Genomic DNA, 14409 nt, shown 5'->3' with positions numbered 1-14409 from the left:
TACAAAAGTAATTAATTAACTGCAATCGAGGAAGGATATTGTGTTGAATAACATTTAACCTTTAAATCTACTCTGGTGATAACTGCAAACCTTCTTCTATAGTCTTGGCAAATTCTCTAGACATGTAATTCATCATCCAGGTGCTCTCCCTACAGAGAGTCTGGTATCCACAGAGAACGAGGCTCAGACAACTGCTGAAGCAGGATTCGACTACTCGAAGATTAGAGCAGTATAGAGTGGACACTGGTATCTACATCCTTCACTGAACAGACTGAAGTAAATAACGAGTTCAAAGGAATTTCCAAAACAAGTGTACAGACCATTCTAAATAGAAAAGTCACACGTTTATATGTACAGGAGCTCCCCTGTGGCATGCTCATGCGTGTCAGTAGAAATGTTGTTTTACAGCAATGTGGGTGTCATCAACAAATTACGGTCGGGAAACTGTTACAGGAAGTAAGTGTGACACTTACAGGAAATGCACATTTTATACAAGAATTTATTATTAAAAAAGTTGATACGGGCCGAGAAATGAGATGGCAACGTGCCCGTTTCTCAAACCCTCTTCGTCAGCGAGATGCCCAGCGAGGCCTAGCAGGCGTCTGCCGCTCGCCAACCTCATGTAAATGAGGCCCAATATCAGGTGGGCTTTGGGTCTACCTGTTCTGGCACAGGGATCGTTCCCTGCGCCCAGTCCATGCTGGCCTACTAGCACAAACCAGTTTCTAGGCCACCATTTTTCCCCTTACACCGATGTCTCATGTTCATGTTGCTTTTTCTCTCTGTGCCTGACTAATCTTCAGCTTCAGTCTCTTTCTCTTCTCTTTCCCATAGTACAACAGTGACTACACTCCAAAAGTACTTCATTGGCTGCAAAGCACTTTGAGACATCCGGTGGTCGTGAAAGACGCTATATAAATGCAAGTCTTTATTTTTTTCTGCTTATCTGCACGTTTCGCTTTTATGCCTCTCTCTGTGCTGTTCTGCTTCTTTCTCTCTTTCCGTTCCTTCATTCTTTCTTTTCGGATGGCATGGCAGGGAAGGGAGCCATGTCGAGTTACAGGTCACACGTTAGTATTGGAGGCGATGAGTGTGAGGAACGTGCAGCTTGGAGTGGTCAGCGCCTCTCTTCAGATCCCCTCCAACCTCACCCCTTCTGCTTTACCCCAGTTCCCTTGCTCACATCACTTCCTCTGCCATTTCTGGTTCCAACCACCCCATCAAACCCATTGCATAGCCTAGCCATTCGCCTTCACTCTACTGCATCATCTCCTCATATGTGTCAGCTGTGACTCAGTGGGTAGCAGTCTGGGTCAGAAGGTTGTGGGTTCAAGTCCCACTCTCGGCACTTGAGCACAACAAAAAAAATCTAGGCTGACACTCCAGTGCAGTGCTGAGGGAGTGCTGCACTGTCGGAGGTCCCATCTTTCAGATGAGACATTAAACCGAGGCCCTGTCTGCTCTCTCAGGTGGACGTAAAAGATTCCATGGCACTATTTTGAAGAAGAGCAGGGGAATTATCCCCGGTTTCCTGACCAATATTTATGCCTCAATCAACATAACAAAAAAATGGATTATCTGGTCATTATCACATTGCTGTTTGTGGGAGCTTGCTGTGTGCAAATTAGCCACCTACATTACAACAGTGAGTACATTTCAAAAGTACTTCATTGGCTGTAAAGCGCTTTGAGACGTCCGGTGGTCGTGAAAGGCGCTATATAAATGCAAGTCGTTCCTTCTTTCTTCCATGCTCTTTTGCCTCTCACTCCCTATTGCCTCTCATTCTGCTCACGTTTCCATCCCCTGCACACTCATGCCTCACCATCCATTGACTTGCCACTGATGTACACTCCCTCCCTCCTTTCACTGCCACCCCATCGAGTTGAATCCACACTGTGTGCTCCCTCATTTGCACAAACTTATCTCTTTACACAAATACACAAGATATAGCTCAGACAGACATGACCTTTGTGCTGTTTAAGACGGTTCCCATTTGCATTTCCAGTGTTTTACCTCTCCCTCCAAACTATCCCATAGGATATCCTATTCAAATTTTGTTGGACGCAGTACAAGAGAGTAAAACACAATCCTGTCACATTTCAACCCCCCTCGTACAGAAATGAACAGGCACAAACAAGTGCCTTGTCATATCTTAACAGCCACGCTGCACTTTGTTTTCTGTCCTCATTTTGCGAGGGTTTTTATTGTTGGAGATGTAAGGTGCAGAAAACCTCTCAGGCATTTTGCATGGTATAAAGTACATTCAGGCGAATAATGTGCTTTAGCAATAGGTTTGACCCAAGGCAATGTTATCTTCTCAAGCTTCACAGTAAACCCAAGGGCTGTGGTGATCACAACTTTATGATCACATAATTGTAAGCGATCAGACCTTTCCCAGTTAAACGTGCCACGGAAGTCTTTAGTGCAATCTGCTGAGAGTGCAGATTTGATGTGCGCTTGCAGAACAAGTCTTGCGCTGACAGAAAAATATCAAAAAGCATTGTTAGCTTTAATTTTTGTAAAAAAAATAGTGTATCTTTCATTTCTTTAACTTAGAGCAGGGGAATGGAGGATTCTTCTGTATTTCACCTGCAACACTACCGGGCAGTTCTTTTGGATTGGAGGGTAGCTAATGTAACCCCACTTTTTAAAAAAGGAGGGAGAGAGAAAACGGGTAATTATAGACCGGTTAGTCTGACATTAGTAGTGGGGAAAATGTTGTAATCAATTATAAAAGATGAAATAGCAGCGCATTTGGAAAGCAGTGACAGAATCGGTCCAAGTCAGCATGGATTTATGAAAGGGAAATCATGCTTGACAAATCTTCTGGAATTTTTTGAGGATGTAACTAGTAGAGTGGACAAGGGAGAACCAGTGGATGTGGTGTATTTGGACTTTCAAAAGGCTTTTGACAAGGTCCCACACAAGAGATTAGTGTGCAAAATTAAAGCACATGGTATTGGGGGTAATGTATTGATGTGGATAGAGAACTGGTTGGCCGACAGGAAGCAAAGAGTAGGAATAAACAGCTCCTTTTCAGAATGGCAGGCAGTGACTAGTGGGGTACTGCAAGGTTTAGTGCTGGGACCCCAGCTATTTATAATATACATTAATGATTTAGACGAATGAATTGAATGTAATATCTCCACGTTTGCAGATGGCACTAAGCTGGGTGGCAGTGAGAGCTGTGAGGAGGATGCTAAGAGGCTGCAGGGTGACTTGGACAGGTTAGGTGAGTGTACTGTATCTGCCATGCATTTGCCCAATGTAGATAAATGTGAGGTTATCCACTTTGGTGGCAAAAACAGGAAGGCAGATTATTATCTGAATGGTGACAGATTAGTAAAAGGGGAGGTGCAACGAGACCTGGGTGTCATGGTACATCAGTCATTGAAAGTTGGCATGCAGGTACAGCAGGTGGTGAAGGCGGCAAATGGCATGTTGGCCTTCATGGCGAGAGGAATTGACTATAGGAGCAGGGAGGTCTTATTGCAGTTTTACAGGGCCTTGGTGAGGCCACACCTTGAATATTGTATGCAGTTTTGGTCTCCTAATCTGAGGAAGGACATTCTTGCTATTGAGGGAGTGCAGCGAAGGTTCACCAGACTGATTCCCGGGATGGCAGGGCTGACATATGAAGAAAGACTGATCGACTAGACTTATATTCACTGGAATTTAGAAAAATGAGAGGGAATCTCATAGAAACATATAAAATTCTGACAGGATTGGACAGGTTAGATGCAGGAAGAATGTTCCCGATGTTGGGGAAGTCCAGAACCAGGGTTCACAGTCTAAGGATAAGGGGTAAGCCATTTAGGACCGAGATGAGGAGAAACTTCTTCACTCAGAGAATTGTGAACCTGTGGAATTCTCTACCACAGAAAGTTGTTGAGGCCAGTTCGTTAGATATATTCAAAAGGGAGTTAGATGTGGCCCTTATGGCTAAAGGGATCGAGGGGTCTGGAGAGAAAGCAGGAATGGGGTACTGAAGTTGCATGATCAGCCATGATCATATTGAATGGTGGTGCAAGCTCGAAGGGCCAAATGGCCTACTCCTGCACCTATTTTCTATGTTTCTAAGAGGGCAGGTTCGCTACTGACCCTTTCTCTGTCTCAACAATGTATCTTAATCAGAACCTCAAAAGAACAACTCGATAACTGCTTTCCTGCTTCCCACACCAGCTCTGCGTGCAGTAACCGTCTCCAGTTTAACATTAATGGGTAATCTCAGTCAATACGACCATACAAGTGGTTGCTGGAGGAAATGGAAAAACTTCACACCAGTGCAGTAAAGTGTACTCATCCGATGTTAGGTACAGCACACATGGCGGCTGAGTGGATATTCGGCCACGTAACGCCCATTTTTCAGGCGCTAAACAGCTTGGAAGCCTTCAATATGACAATTAAGAAGTGCATGCTCGTTACAAGCTGGAAGTGCCCCATAATGGTGAAGGCCAAAAAAATCAACTTGCAGTGCCCACACCTGAAACAGGTGCTCATTCCTTTGCATATGCAAAAACAAAGGGGCCTAACAACCGTTTGAAGCCCCCCCCCCCCACTGCAAGATTGGCTTGCCCTCAAGGCAGCCCGTTAGAAACATCATGTCTACACACGACCTAACAAGCTTAAAGGGCTACTACCAACAAGGTAAGATTCTAAAACATACTGACCTGAAGGTGGAGCTGGAGTGAGCAAGAGTGCTCTGCCCAACCGTATATTCAAAGAACTCAGGCTACCGTTGGCCAGACTCCCTCCCAGCCCCCCCTCCCTCATTTGCCAATGTTCCATTTCACCGGATTTCAACCCACTTCCCAGACCAACTCTGCCCTCCCCACCACCTGCTCACCACCACCACCCCCCCCCCCCCATCCCTCTGCTATTACCTCCTCCCTGGACATCACTACCCTCCCCCAGGCCAACACTGCCCTCCCAAATGAACCCCCCCTCCCCTTCCCTTTCTGGTTTCCCTCCTTTCTGTTCTGATCGCCCCCGCCCCCCCCCCAGAGGCCACTGCTGGTGTCCCAGTGGCCCGATCTTCATTCCCGCTTTGCCGGCGAGCTGCCTGTTCCTGCCTGCAGCTCACCGCCTCAATGGAGATATGACCAGGGATCCAATATCGGGTGTACCTTGGGCCTCAACCAGGGGCAGGGATAGATCCCTGCGCATCCCCCACCCACACCGTGCCCTAGGCTCTTGACTTTGCATCTACCTGTCCGGTACCTTATGTAAAAGTACTCGATGCCATCGCTGACAGTGGCATATATCCCGTGAATTGCCAATCGCCACAAGCTGCTCTGCCATTAGCTTTCCGGAAATGGCATCTTAACGTCCCTGAGATTTTTATCAAGTCACTGCATTTGCACATTAACCGCCCATTAAACTCGCCACAGAAAGTTCAGTCTAGTTACTAACTGTTTAGGTACCCTTTTAACAATATGATAATTGTTAATGACTGAATCATTCTGTCTAGCACAGAAAGTAAACAATGATATGTCTCACTCCTTCAAGTTGTGAATTGTTTTAGGAGATTTTAAAATATCAAATTTTTAATTTGTAAATTTTTTTTCTTACTTTCCCTTTCTATCTTGTTTTTTTCTCTCCCTCTTCATCCAATCTTTATTTCCCGCTCTTAGAGGAGGGGAGTTATCCCCGGTGTCCTGGGGCAATATGTATCCCTCAATCAACATCACTAAATAAAACAGATTATCTGGTCATTATCACATTGCTGTTTGTGGGAGCTTGCTGTGCGCAAATTAGCTGCCGCGTTTCCCACATTATAACAGTGACTGCACTTCAAAAAGTACCTCATTGGCTGTAAGGTACTTTGGGATGTCTTGTGGTCAGGAAAGGCACTATATAAATGCAAGTTCATTCTTTATTCTCTTTCTGTGCCCGATTTGACTTTGAATTCACCTCCATCTCAGCCTTTCCTCTGTTTAGTCCTCAGTCTTTAAGTCTCCTTGGTTAAGGAGATGTATTGTTGGTGCCGTCTTTCACCCAGGTCCCAGATTCCCTGTTGCCCTCGCTGCCGTTATCAGCTCGCACTTCCAACAACTTTGTGGGAAAAATATTTAAAACTCTAACCGTGCACGGACACAGGATTTACGGCACAGAAACAGGCCGTTCGGCCCAACCAGTCCATGCCGGTGTTTATACTCCATTCGAGCCTCCTCCCGTCTTTCCTTATCTAACTCTATCAGCATAACCCTCTATTCCCTTCTCCCTCATGTGCTTGTCTAGCCTCCCCTTAAATGCATCGATACTGTTCACTTCAACCACTACCTGTGGTAGCGAGTTCCATATTCTCGTCAATCTCAAGGTAAAAAGACATTTCTTCTGAATTCCCTATTGGATTTCTTGGTGACCATCTTATTTTGATGGCCTCTAATTATGCTCTTCCCCACAAGTGGAAACATTCTCTCTGTATCCACTCTATCAAAACCTTTCAGAATTTTAAAGACCTCTATTAGGTCACCCCTCGACCTTTTTTCAAGAGAAAAGAGACCCAGCCTGTTCATCCTTTCCTCATTTCGTTGCCAAGGCAAGTGAGTGATAGCACAGTACTTTGCATTTCTAACTAACAAAACGATGCCCCACTCCAGCCATATCTGGCCCATAGTGTTACATTAGGCAGTTTATTTTCAGCTGTAAAATTATATTTGCTCTTAATATGAATTGGCTATATATTCGGCTCACGTCATCGGTGTTAAAAGACAAAATTATAACCATTATCGGCCTCAGTGGCCACACACTGTTGCAATTGCTTGTATTCTGAACCCGAAATGATTAAAATTCAAAGTTTCTGCTGGACTGCAGACAATCACCCAGCCCCTAGGCCTGTTTAACTGCAGATAAGAACGGTGTACATTCCACAGTTGCTGACAGACGCTCATTGCAATCCTCGTCTTTACTCCCATAGCATGGCGATAAAAGTGAAATGCAGCATTTTATGCGCAGGATTTCAGCACAAATTTAATTAACAGTAAATCTGCTCGAGATCCAGGACTGCAGTGTTCCAGCTAACTAAATACTACAACTTCACGAGATGTGCATTTGATTTTCTTTGCAAAGGGTATTTAATGAACAAAAAAGAGGCAACACAGATCACAGTGTGCACGGCACTGATAACAGATGGCGATTGAAGTGTGCACTGAAAGTTCACCTCTTACCATCAGGTTTCCTCCAGCCTCTGATTTAGTGCTTTGCAGAAGCCACTGTGTGCTGAAGACTGTTTCATGTTCAGGACTAGGAGCTGCAACACTTAGTTAACATCTAATCAGTAGGATTCCATAGAGCTCTGAGGTGTATTTGGCATGGTTTGTAAGTACTACCTGCCAAGGATTAAACCAGTGTTTCAAGTGCTTACACTATTGATTTTTCTCACTTGCGAGCAACGGTGACCAATGGTCTGTACAAGACCCTGCAGTGGTCAAATAGTCCGTTTAGTAGTCCATTATTGTTATTATTTATTATCCCCACTGACACCTGGGAGTCCCTGGCCAAAGACCGCCCTAAGTGGAGGAAGAGCATCCGGGAGGGTGCTGAGCACCTCGAGTCTCGTCGCCGAGAGCATGCAGAAAACAAACGCAGGCAGCGGAAGGAGCGTGCGGCAAACCAGACTCCCCACCCACCTTTTCCTTCAACCACTGTCTGTCCCACCTGTGACAGAGACTGTAATTCCCGTATTGGACTGCTCAGTCACCTGAGAATTCATTTTTACAGTGGAAGCAAGTCTTCCTCGATTTCGAGGGACTGCCTATGATGATGATATTTAGGCCAGGCTCAATTTGTGAAAAGAAACAGAGCGCTCCAAGAATGCCATTCAATGCCATTGTGTTCCTTACCACTGGGAACCTCGGAGGATTGATTTCGGGAATATTCTCCTCATCAGCTTTCCCTCTGTTATGTATGTAATAACTCGATAGACTGAGAATACTGTAAACTCACTCAGGTGCAAACCTGGCTCAACTTTATTCGGGCCCAAAGTGCCCGCATTACATGATGGCTTCCTTTATATACCTGGCCCGCACACACGTGTGTACAGTCCAATGATCTCCGACAGTGGCGCCCTCTGGTGACTATCAACCCCGAGCATACATACATGACACCCTCCTTCACAAATTAATTCGGAACTCTATAGTTTGTGTCCTCTTTCACATCACGTTCTGCACAGCCATTATCCACCCCCAACCTCCACTTCCAAGTTTCCTGAACCCCAGCAGATCAACTTCAAAGTATTTGCCCTTCTTTTCAAATCCCCACCACGGTATCTCAGCGTCTTTTCCGAGTGACCTTCACCAACATGTCCCCATAGCCTATTCCACTCCTCCCACTCCAGGTTGCTGCTTGTCCTCCACTCGATCGTCAGAGGTCAGTCTTTCAATCACTGCACTCCTGATCCTGGGAACTCTCTCCCAAACCCAACCTGCCTTTATCCAGTCCTTCAAACCCCCCCCTGAAACATTGGCTATGTAGTTCTGGATCTCTGCCGCCCCACAACCTTGCTTGACCTCTGCTCAGCATCTTCCTTTCTCACCCTGAGCACTGTGCTGTTGTTGTTAAAACGATGTAAAAGAAAACTTAAGGCTTTTCCTGTATGCTGCTGAAAAACAGTTCCACAGAATGAAGGTGGATCAACTTATGAAGCAAAGAGCCTAAAATAAATGCTGCTGAAACCCTCATCCATGCCTTCATTACCTCTAGACATGATTATGCTGGCCTCCCACGTTCTACCCTACGTAAACATTGAGGTCATTCAAAACTCGGCTGCCCGTGTCCTAACTTGCACCAAGTCCCGCTCACCCATCACCCTGGTGCTCGCTGACCTACATTGGCTCCCGGTTAAGCAACGCCTCAATTTCAAAATTCTCAACCTTGTTTTCAAATCCCTCCATTGCCTCGCCCCTCCCTATCTCTGTAGTCCCCTCCAGCCCCACAACGCGCCCCCCCCCCCTCCAAGATGTCTGCTCTCCTCTAATTCTGCCCTCTTGAGCATGCCTGATTATAATCGCTCAACCATCGGTGGCCATGCCTTCTCTTGCTTGGCTCTAAGCTTTGGATTTACCTGCCTAAACCTCTCCACCTCTCTTTCCTCCTTTAAGATGCTCCTTAAAACCTACCTTTTTGACCAAGTTTTTGGTCATCTGCCCATATTTGTCTTTATATGGCTTGGGGTCAATTTTTTTGTTTTATAACACTGCTGTGAAGCGCCTTGAGATGTTTTACTGTGTGAAAGACGCTATATAAATACAAGTTGTTGTTGTTGGTTGAATTGTCGGGCATAAGTGTCGGCCCGACCTGGCAGTCGGCCGTCAAAATAAAACAAGACGGCCGCCTCGGCAGTGCGCCCTCCCCTTTAATTGCGGCCGCTCCGCCATCTTACAAACAGTGCACTGGCAGAAAAAGCTGTCGGTGGCACCGAGCAACGGCAGCAACATTTTCTCGGTGGAATTTCGCATTCGGGGAGATGGGGGGAGGGGGGGAGGAACATCGGCGGTGCGTGCTCTGATGTCGCACTTAGGACGGATCGGCAGCAGCGGGGCGAAAGTGGGGGGGGTGCAGGTTACGGCCGGGGTGCAACAGGAGGGCAATTTTCAACATCGGCAGCCATCCCACTCCACAGCGTGGCCTCGGCGGTAACATGCCTTAAAGAAAGGGGCAATTTTGGCCCCAGGGTCTTTACGCCAGAAATACTGACCTATCTTTTCTCTTTCAGATGCGGAGAGATCATCTGTGTATTCCCAGCATCTTCTGTTCATATTTCAGATTTCCCAGAGTTGCAGTTTCACCTCCCACCCCTGTCCAGCCCTGAAGCCAACTGTAACCCCAATTGCTGGAGATCTGTTAACTGCAGCAGCTAAATATTTTTTTAATGAAGGCAGTCCCCCTTTAGCAAATCATAGAGTCATACAATTACAGACAAAAAACAATGTCCTCTATCTAACCATTTTATCTAAATACATAATTATATGGTGGGGACTGTGCAGATGGCAAAAAAGATGCATGTGTATAATAAATAGAAAATGATGTGTTACAAACTGCAGCAGGCTGATCATTAATTTTCCAGGCACAGGAAACCTCTGCAAGAACTATCACAACAGCCAGAGTGGTCCAGAGTGAAGCACCAGGTGACAACTGCATTTACCACACTGAAGAGACACAATTCATATTTTTGCCCAACTCTGTCCAATTATTTAATTGCAAAAATACTCTTGAAATGACAACACTGTTCAAACTTTAATAATTCTACCACAACACCCATACAGCTTCTTTGAAGAAATATAGAATGATGTGACGAGCTTATGTGATGGCCAAAGCACTATGCTATTGTAAGTGACTTGTTTCATTACAAAGATGTTCTAATGATGCCATAATCACACAAAGGTGTGTGTGTGGGTGGTGTGTGTGTGTGGGTGGCGTGGGTGTGGGTGGTGGCGTGGGTGGGGATGTAGGCACGTGTATGTTTTCTCATTGGCTAGATCTGATGTGGACCATTTGCAAACAAGGCATGACACAGATTCAATGCAATTCTGAGCTACCCTGGCTGGATCAAAGATAGAAGCACTACTTCCATTCTTTTATTTCCCTTATCACCTCCCGCCACTCCTCAAGATGATGAATCTGGTATCTCACTCGTGGTAATTCTCAAAGAATGATACTTGCAGTGAGTGTTGAAGGACGATCTTACTTTCGGGACCATCACAGAAGAGTTCCACTCTTGGAAGTGGCAACTGGGCAGTTTTTGAAAGCGCCAGTCAGTCACGATCCTCTAACAAATACAATGCCATTTAGTTTATTAAATTCACATACAGTTAATAACTAAAAAATAAATCTCATTATGCCCAGTTGCACCTTCTTAATTGCACAATGCTGCAACCGTCTACTGAGGCTTTGTGATTTTGTTTTAAAAACAGTGAATCAATCCCTGCCACGACCACTGATCCACACAGAAATGGATTAATGCCTCAACCCTCGACTCCGTCCTGAACCATTAACAGTGTATTTGATCTGCTTTCTGTCCTGAAGTCACTTCTGTGTTAAATTGTTTGGAATGCGCTTACAGGTGATATTTTAACTCCAAATCTCATTGCTGCTTTTATTTTTAAATTCTTATAACATGCTGCGCTTTGGTTTTATCCTGAAGGGTGTAGACCAACTCACAAGTCATATTCAGCTGTCCTTTTAAGATGAGCATGAGCCCTCCTATGGCTGAGTTGGTAAAGATGCTAGCCAGTGTACAATGGAGTCATACAGACCAGGCTAAACTAAACTATCTGCTGCTTGGATAAGGTACAGGAATCCAGCTAGGGGAGATTATTGAAGGGGTGGGAGGGCAACAAGAAGATGGTAACATGCCTTTACATTGGAACAACCTGCAGCTTTTGATGATCACCATTTTGGTAAAATAGCACCATAGTTAAATCGCTGATTACCGTTTGCATTGGAGACATTCATTGTGAAATTTACCAGCCTTCCCTGAATATGCAGCTCATCCTGTCCACTAATCTCCAATTTTAGAAAGTCCATTTAGAAAACTTACACTTAAAGCTGTGTTGAACAGTATGACAACCAGCGTTTAGAACAGTCTTCAATTATATATTGTGTTGTTCTAATTAGTGTGGTCACCTTCTCCATCCTGCCTTGTGTAAAAAGCATGAATAGTTCACATTGCTGTGTAATAAGCGCATTTCCTGTCACTGGCATCCATATATCATCTAATTCTTTCATAATAGTGATGAAACCGCCTTTGGTTATGCCAGTACTGGTTTCAACCACAAACCTGCCAATGAATGAATAAGGATTGTCACAGCCAACAGTCCAGCTATGTCTGTGTATTTCTCTGCTAATGGGCGCAGATCTCAGCTGGAATAAACTTCTTATTCACAAAGTTATTACATTGGTGACTTTTGCCACTAGACAGGATGGAGAAGGTGGCCGTGCTAATTAGTACAGCACAATATAACAGACGAGTGTTCCAAATGCCGACTGTCAGCAAGAATTAAACAAATAGCATTATTAGTTCTTAAAGTCACCTAGACCCGGGGTGTGGGGGTGATGGAAGGGAAAGGTGTTACAAGTTGAACTCAAATGGGTCATTTGAAGTTCTCTTCAGCTGTGAAACTTATACAGAATTTGTTGCATCTTACATCAGTGCAACATCCCCACCAACACCTGGGAGTCCCTGGCCAAAGCCCGCCCTAAGTGGAGGAAGTGCATCCGGGAGGGCACTGAGCACCTCGAGTCTCATCGGCGAGAGCGTGCAGAAATCAAGCGCAGGCAGCGGAAAGAGCGTGTGGCAAATCAGTCCCAACCTTCCTTACCTTCAACGACTATCTGTCCCACCTGTGACAGGGACTGTGGTTCTCATATTGGACTGTTCAGCCACCTAAGGACTCAGTTTAAGAGTGGAAGCGTCTTCCTCGATTCCGAGGGACTGCCTATGATGATGATTGGGCTGTTATTCGAGAAAGAAGCGGGCAGTGTTGCTGTGGGTAGAGGGACTGTGCTACACTTTAACACAGATCAGAAAGTCATAGAAGGTCAACTCGTGCGGCGTATAAACACCAGCACAGACTAATTGGGCTGAATGGCCTGTTTCTGTGCTGCAATATTCTACGTAACTATACAAAGTGTATATTGCATTGATCCTGCAGTGACCCTGATCTGATTGGACCTGGCTTTATTCTGCAGAGAGCTGGGGCTGGGGTGCATGTGTGCGCATGTGTGTCTGCAGACATGGTTCGTTGTCGCCTATCAAGGGACAGCAGGTGTCCTCCTCCAGTGTTGCTTTTAGACAGATCAGCATGAAAGGTCGGGTTCTGGATTTAGTTGTAATGTTCAGTTTAATCTAGGGTTTCTACTCCTGATCACAATCCAATGGTAGCTGGTGGACACGTTAGGCGAGAGTACGACTGGGTTTGGTTGCGATGTCTTGCGTGCAAAAAGCAGTTTGCCAATTAGCTATGAGGAAAGATTGGATAGGCTAGGTTTGTCTTCTTTGGAACCGAGGAGGCACCTTATTGAGGGCCTAGATAGAGTGGATAGAAAGGACCCATTTCCCTTCGCAGAGGGGTCAACAACCAGGAGACATAGATTTAAAGTAATTGGTAAGAGGTTTAGAGAGAGGGGGATTTGAGGGGAAATTTCTTCACCTAGGGGATGGTGGGGGTCTGGAACTCTCTACCTGAAAGGGTGGTAGAGGTAGAAACCTTCACCACATTTAGAAAGTACTTGGATGTGCACTTGAAGTGCCGTAACCTGCAGGGTTACTGACCTAGAGCTGGAAAGTGGGATAAGGCTGGATAGCTCTTTGTCAGCCAGCACGGGCACGATCGGCCGAAATGGCCTCCTTCCGTGCCGTAAATTTCTATGGATTCCATGACTTACAATCTAGACACGTGCATGAAAAAATGGCTCCTCGAGTGAGCTACCAGAGGGTTCCCCAGTGCTTGCACAAACATATCCAGGAAAGGGAAGAGAATTGAAGGGGAGGGGTGAGGGTGGAGGAAAATGTTACCTTATCGCTGAACATATCGTTTGGCCCTCAATTATGTAAAAGTGTGGCAAGGCATTTCACCATGCGACAACAATCCCTTAACAAAAAGGTGAGTCATTAACCTGCATGTGATGCAACTTCTCCGCTGTCAATCATTGTGCTGACTCAAGTGTGAAGAACTTGGTCGCGGAAATATTACTGTGCCATACTTCCATAAACAGCCTCAAGCAAGATCTCAGATTCATTACAGGAACTGCAGTCATAAGGATGGCATTGTCCCTTGGCAACAGTGGCGGCAGAGTAATCGGACCGGATTTGCTCCGACATTCTCTCCCAGTTATCCGCACTTCTTCAGTCCATTGTTGCAACTTTTAACACTTGCCATTCAAAAATAAGGAGGGCCATTTGCTGAAAGTGCTATCCAAAGTGGACTCTCCTTGGGGACTGGCTGTTTGGAATATTCAGTGGTCACAAAGACCAGATCGTCCAGCCCATTTCTGGCAGAGTTTTATATCCAAAAAGGAAAAAGGAAAAAAAAGAGCACAGCACATTGCACAAAATGGTAATGTTTTGCCCACAGTCCTCACGTGACCCTATCCTCCCCATTGAGTGCAGTCCAGCAGTGTTGGGCAGCCTGAGTACTTGTCGGTGTTACTATAGAGCACATGCTCAAGGAGCTCAGCCCATTTTGCGTACAAGCAAAAGTTGTTTGTTATGCATTTTAGATTTGGCATAAAATTACCAGCACAAACAATTCTGTATTATTTCTTCTGATGCACCCCCCGATCCCCACACATACCCCCAGAGGGCATTGGGCGATGCAGTTAGACAGGATATTGTTGCTATTCCTCTTGGGTCAGATCACAAAATCAACATGGATGAAGAACACCAACTCATCAATCCAGGAAGAATTT

This window comes from Pristiophorus japonicus, chromosome 16 (genome assembly GCF_044704955.1).
Source record: "Pristiophorus japonicus isolate sPriJap1 chromosome 16, sPriJap1.hap1, whole genome shotgun sequence".
Taxonomy (NCBI): Eukaryota; Metazoa; Chordata; class Chondrichthyes; family Pristiophoridae; genus Pristiophorus; species Pristiophorus japonicus.
The sequence above is the reverse complement of the archived record's forward strand: the minus strand, read 5'-3'. Positions refer to the sequence as shown.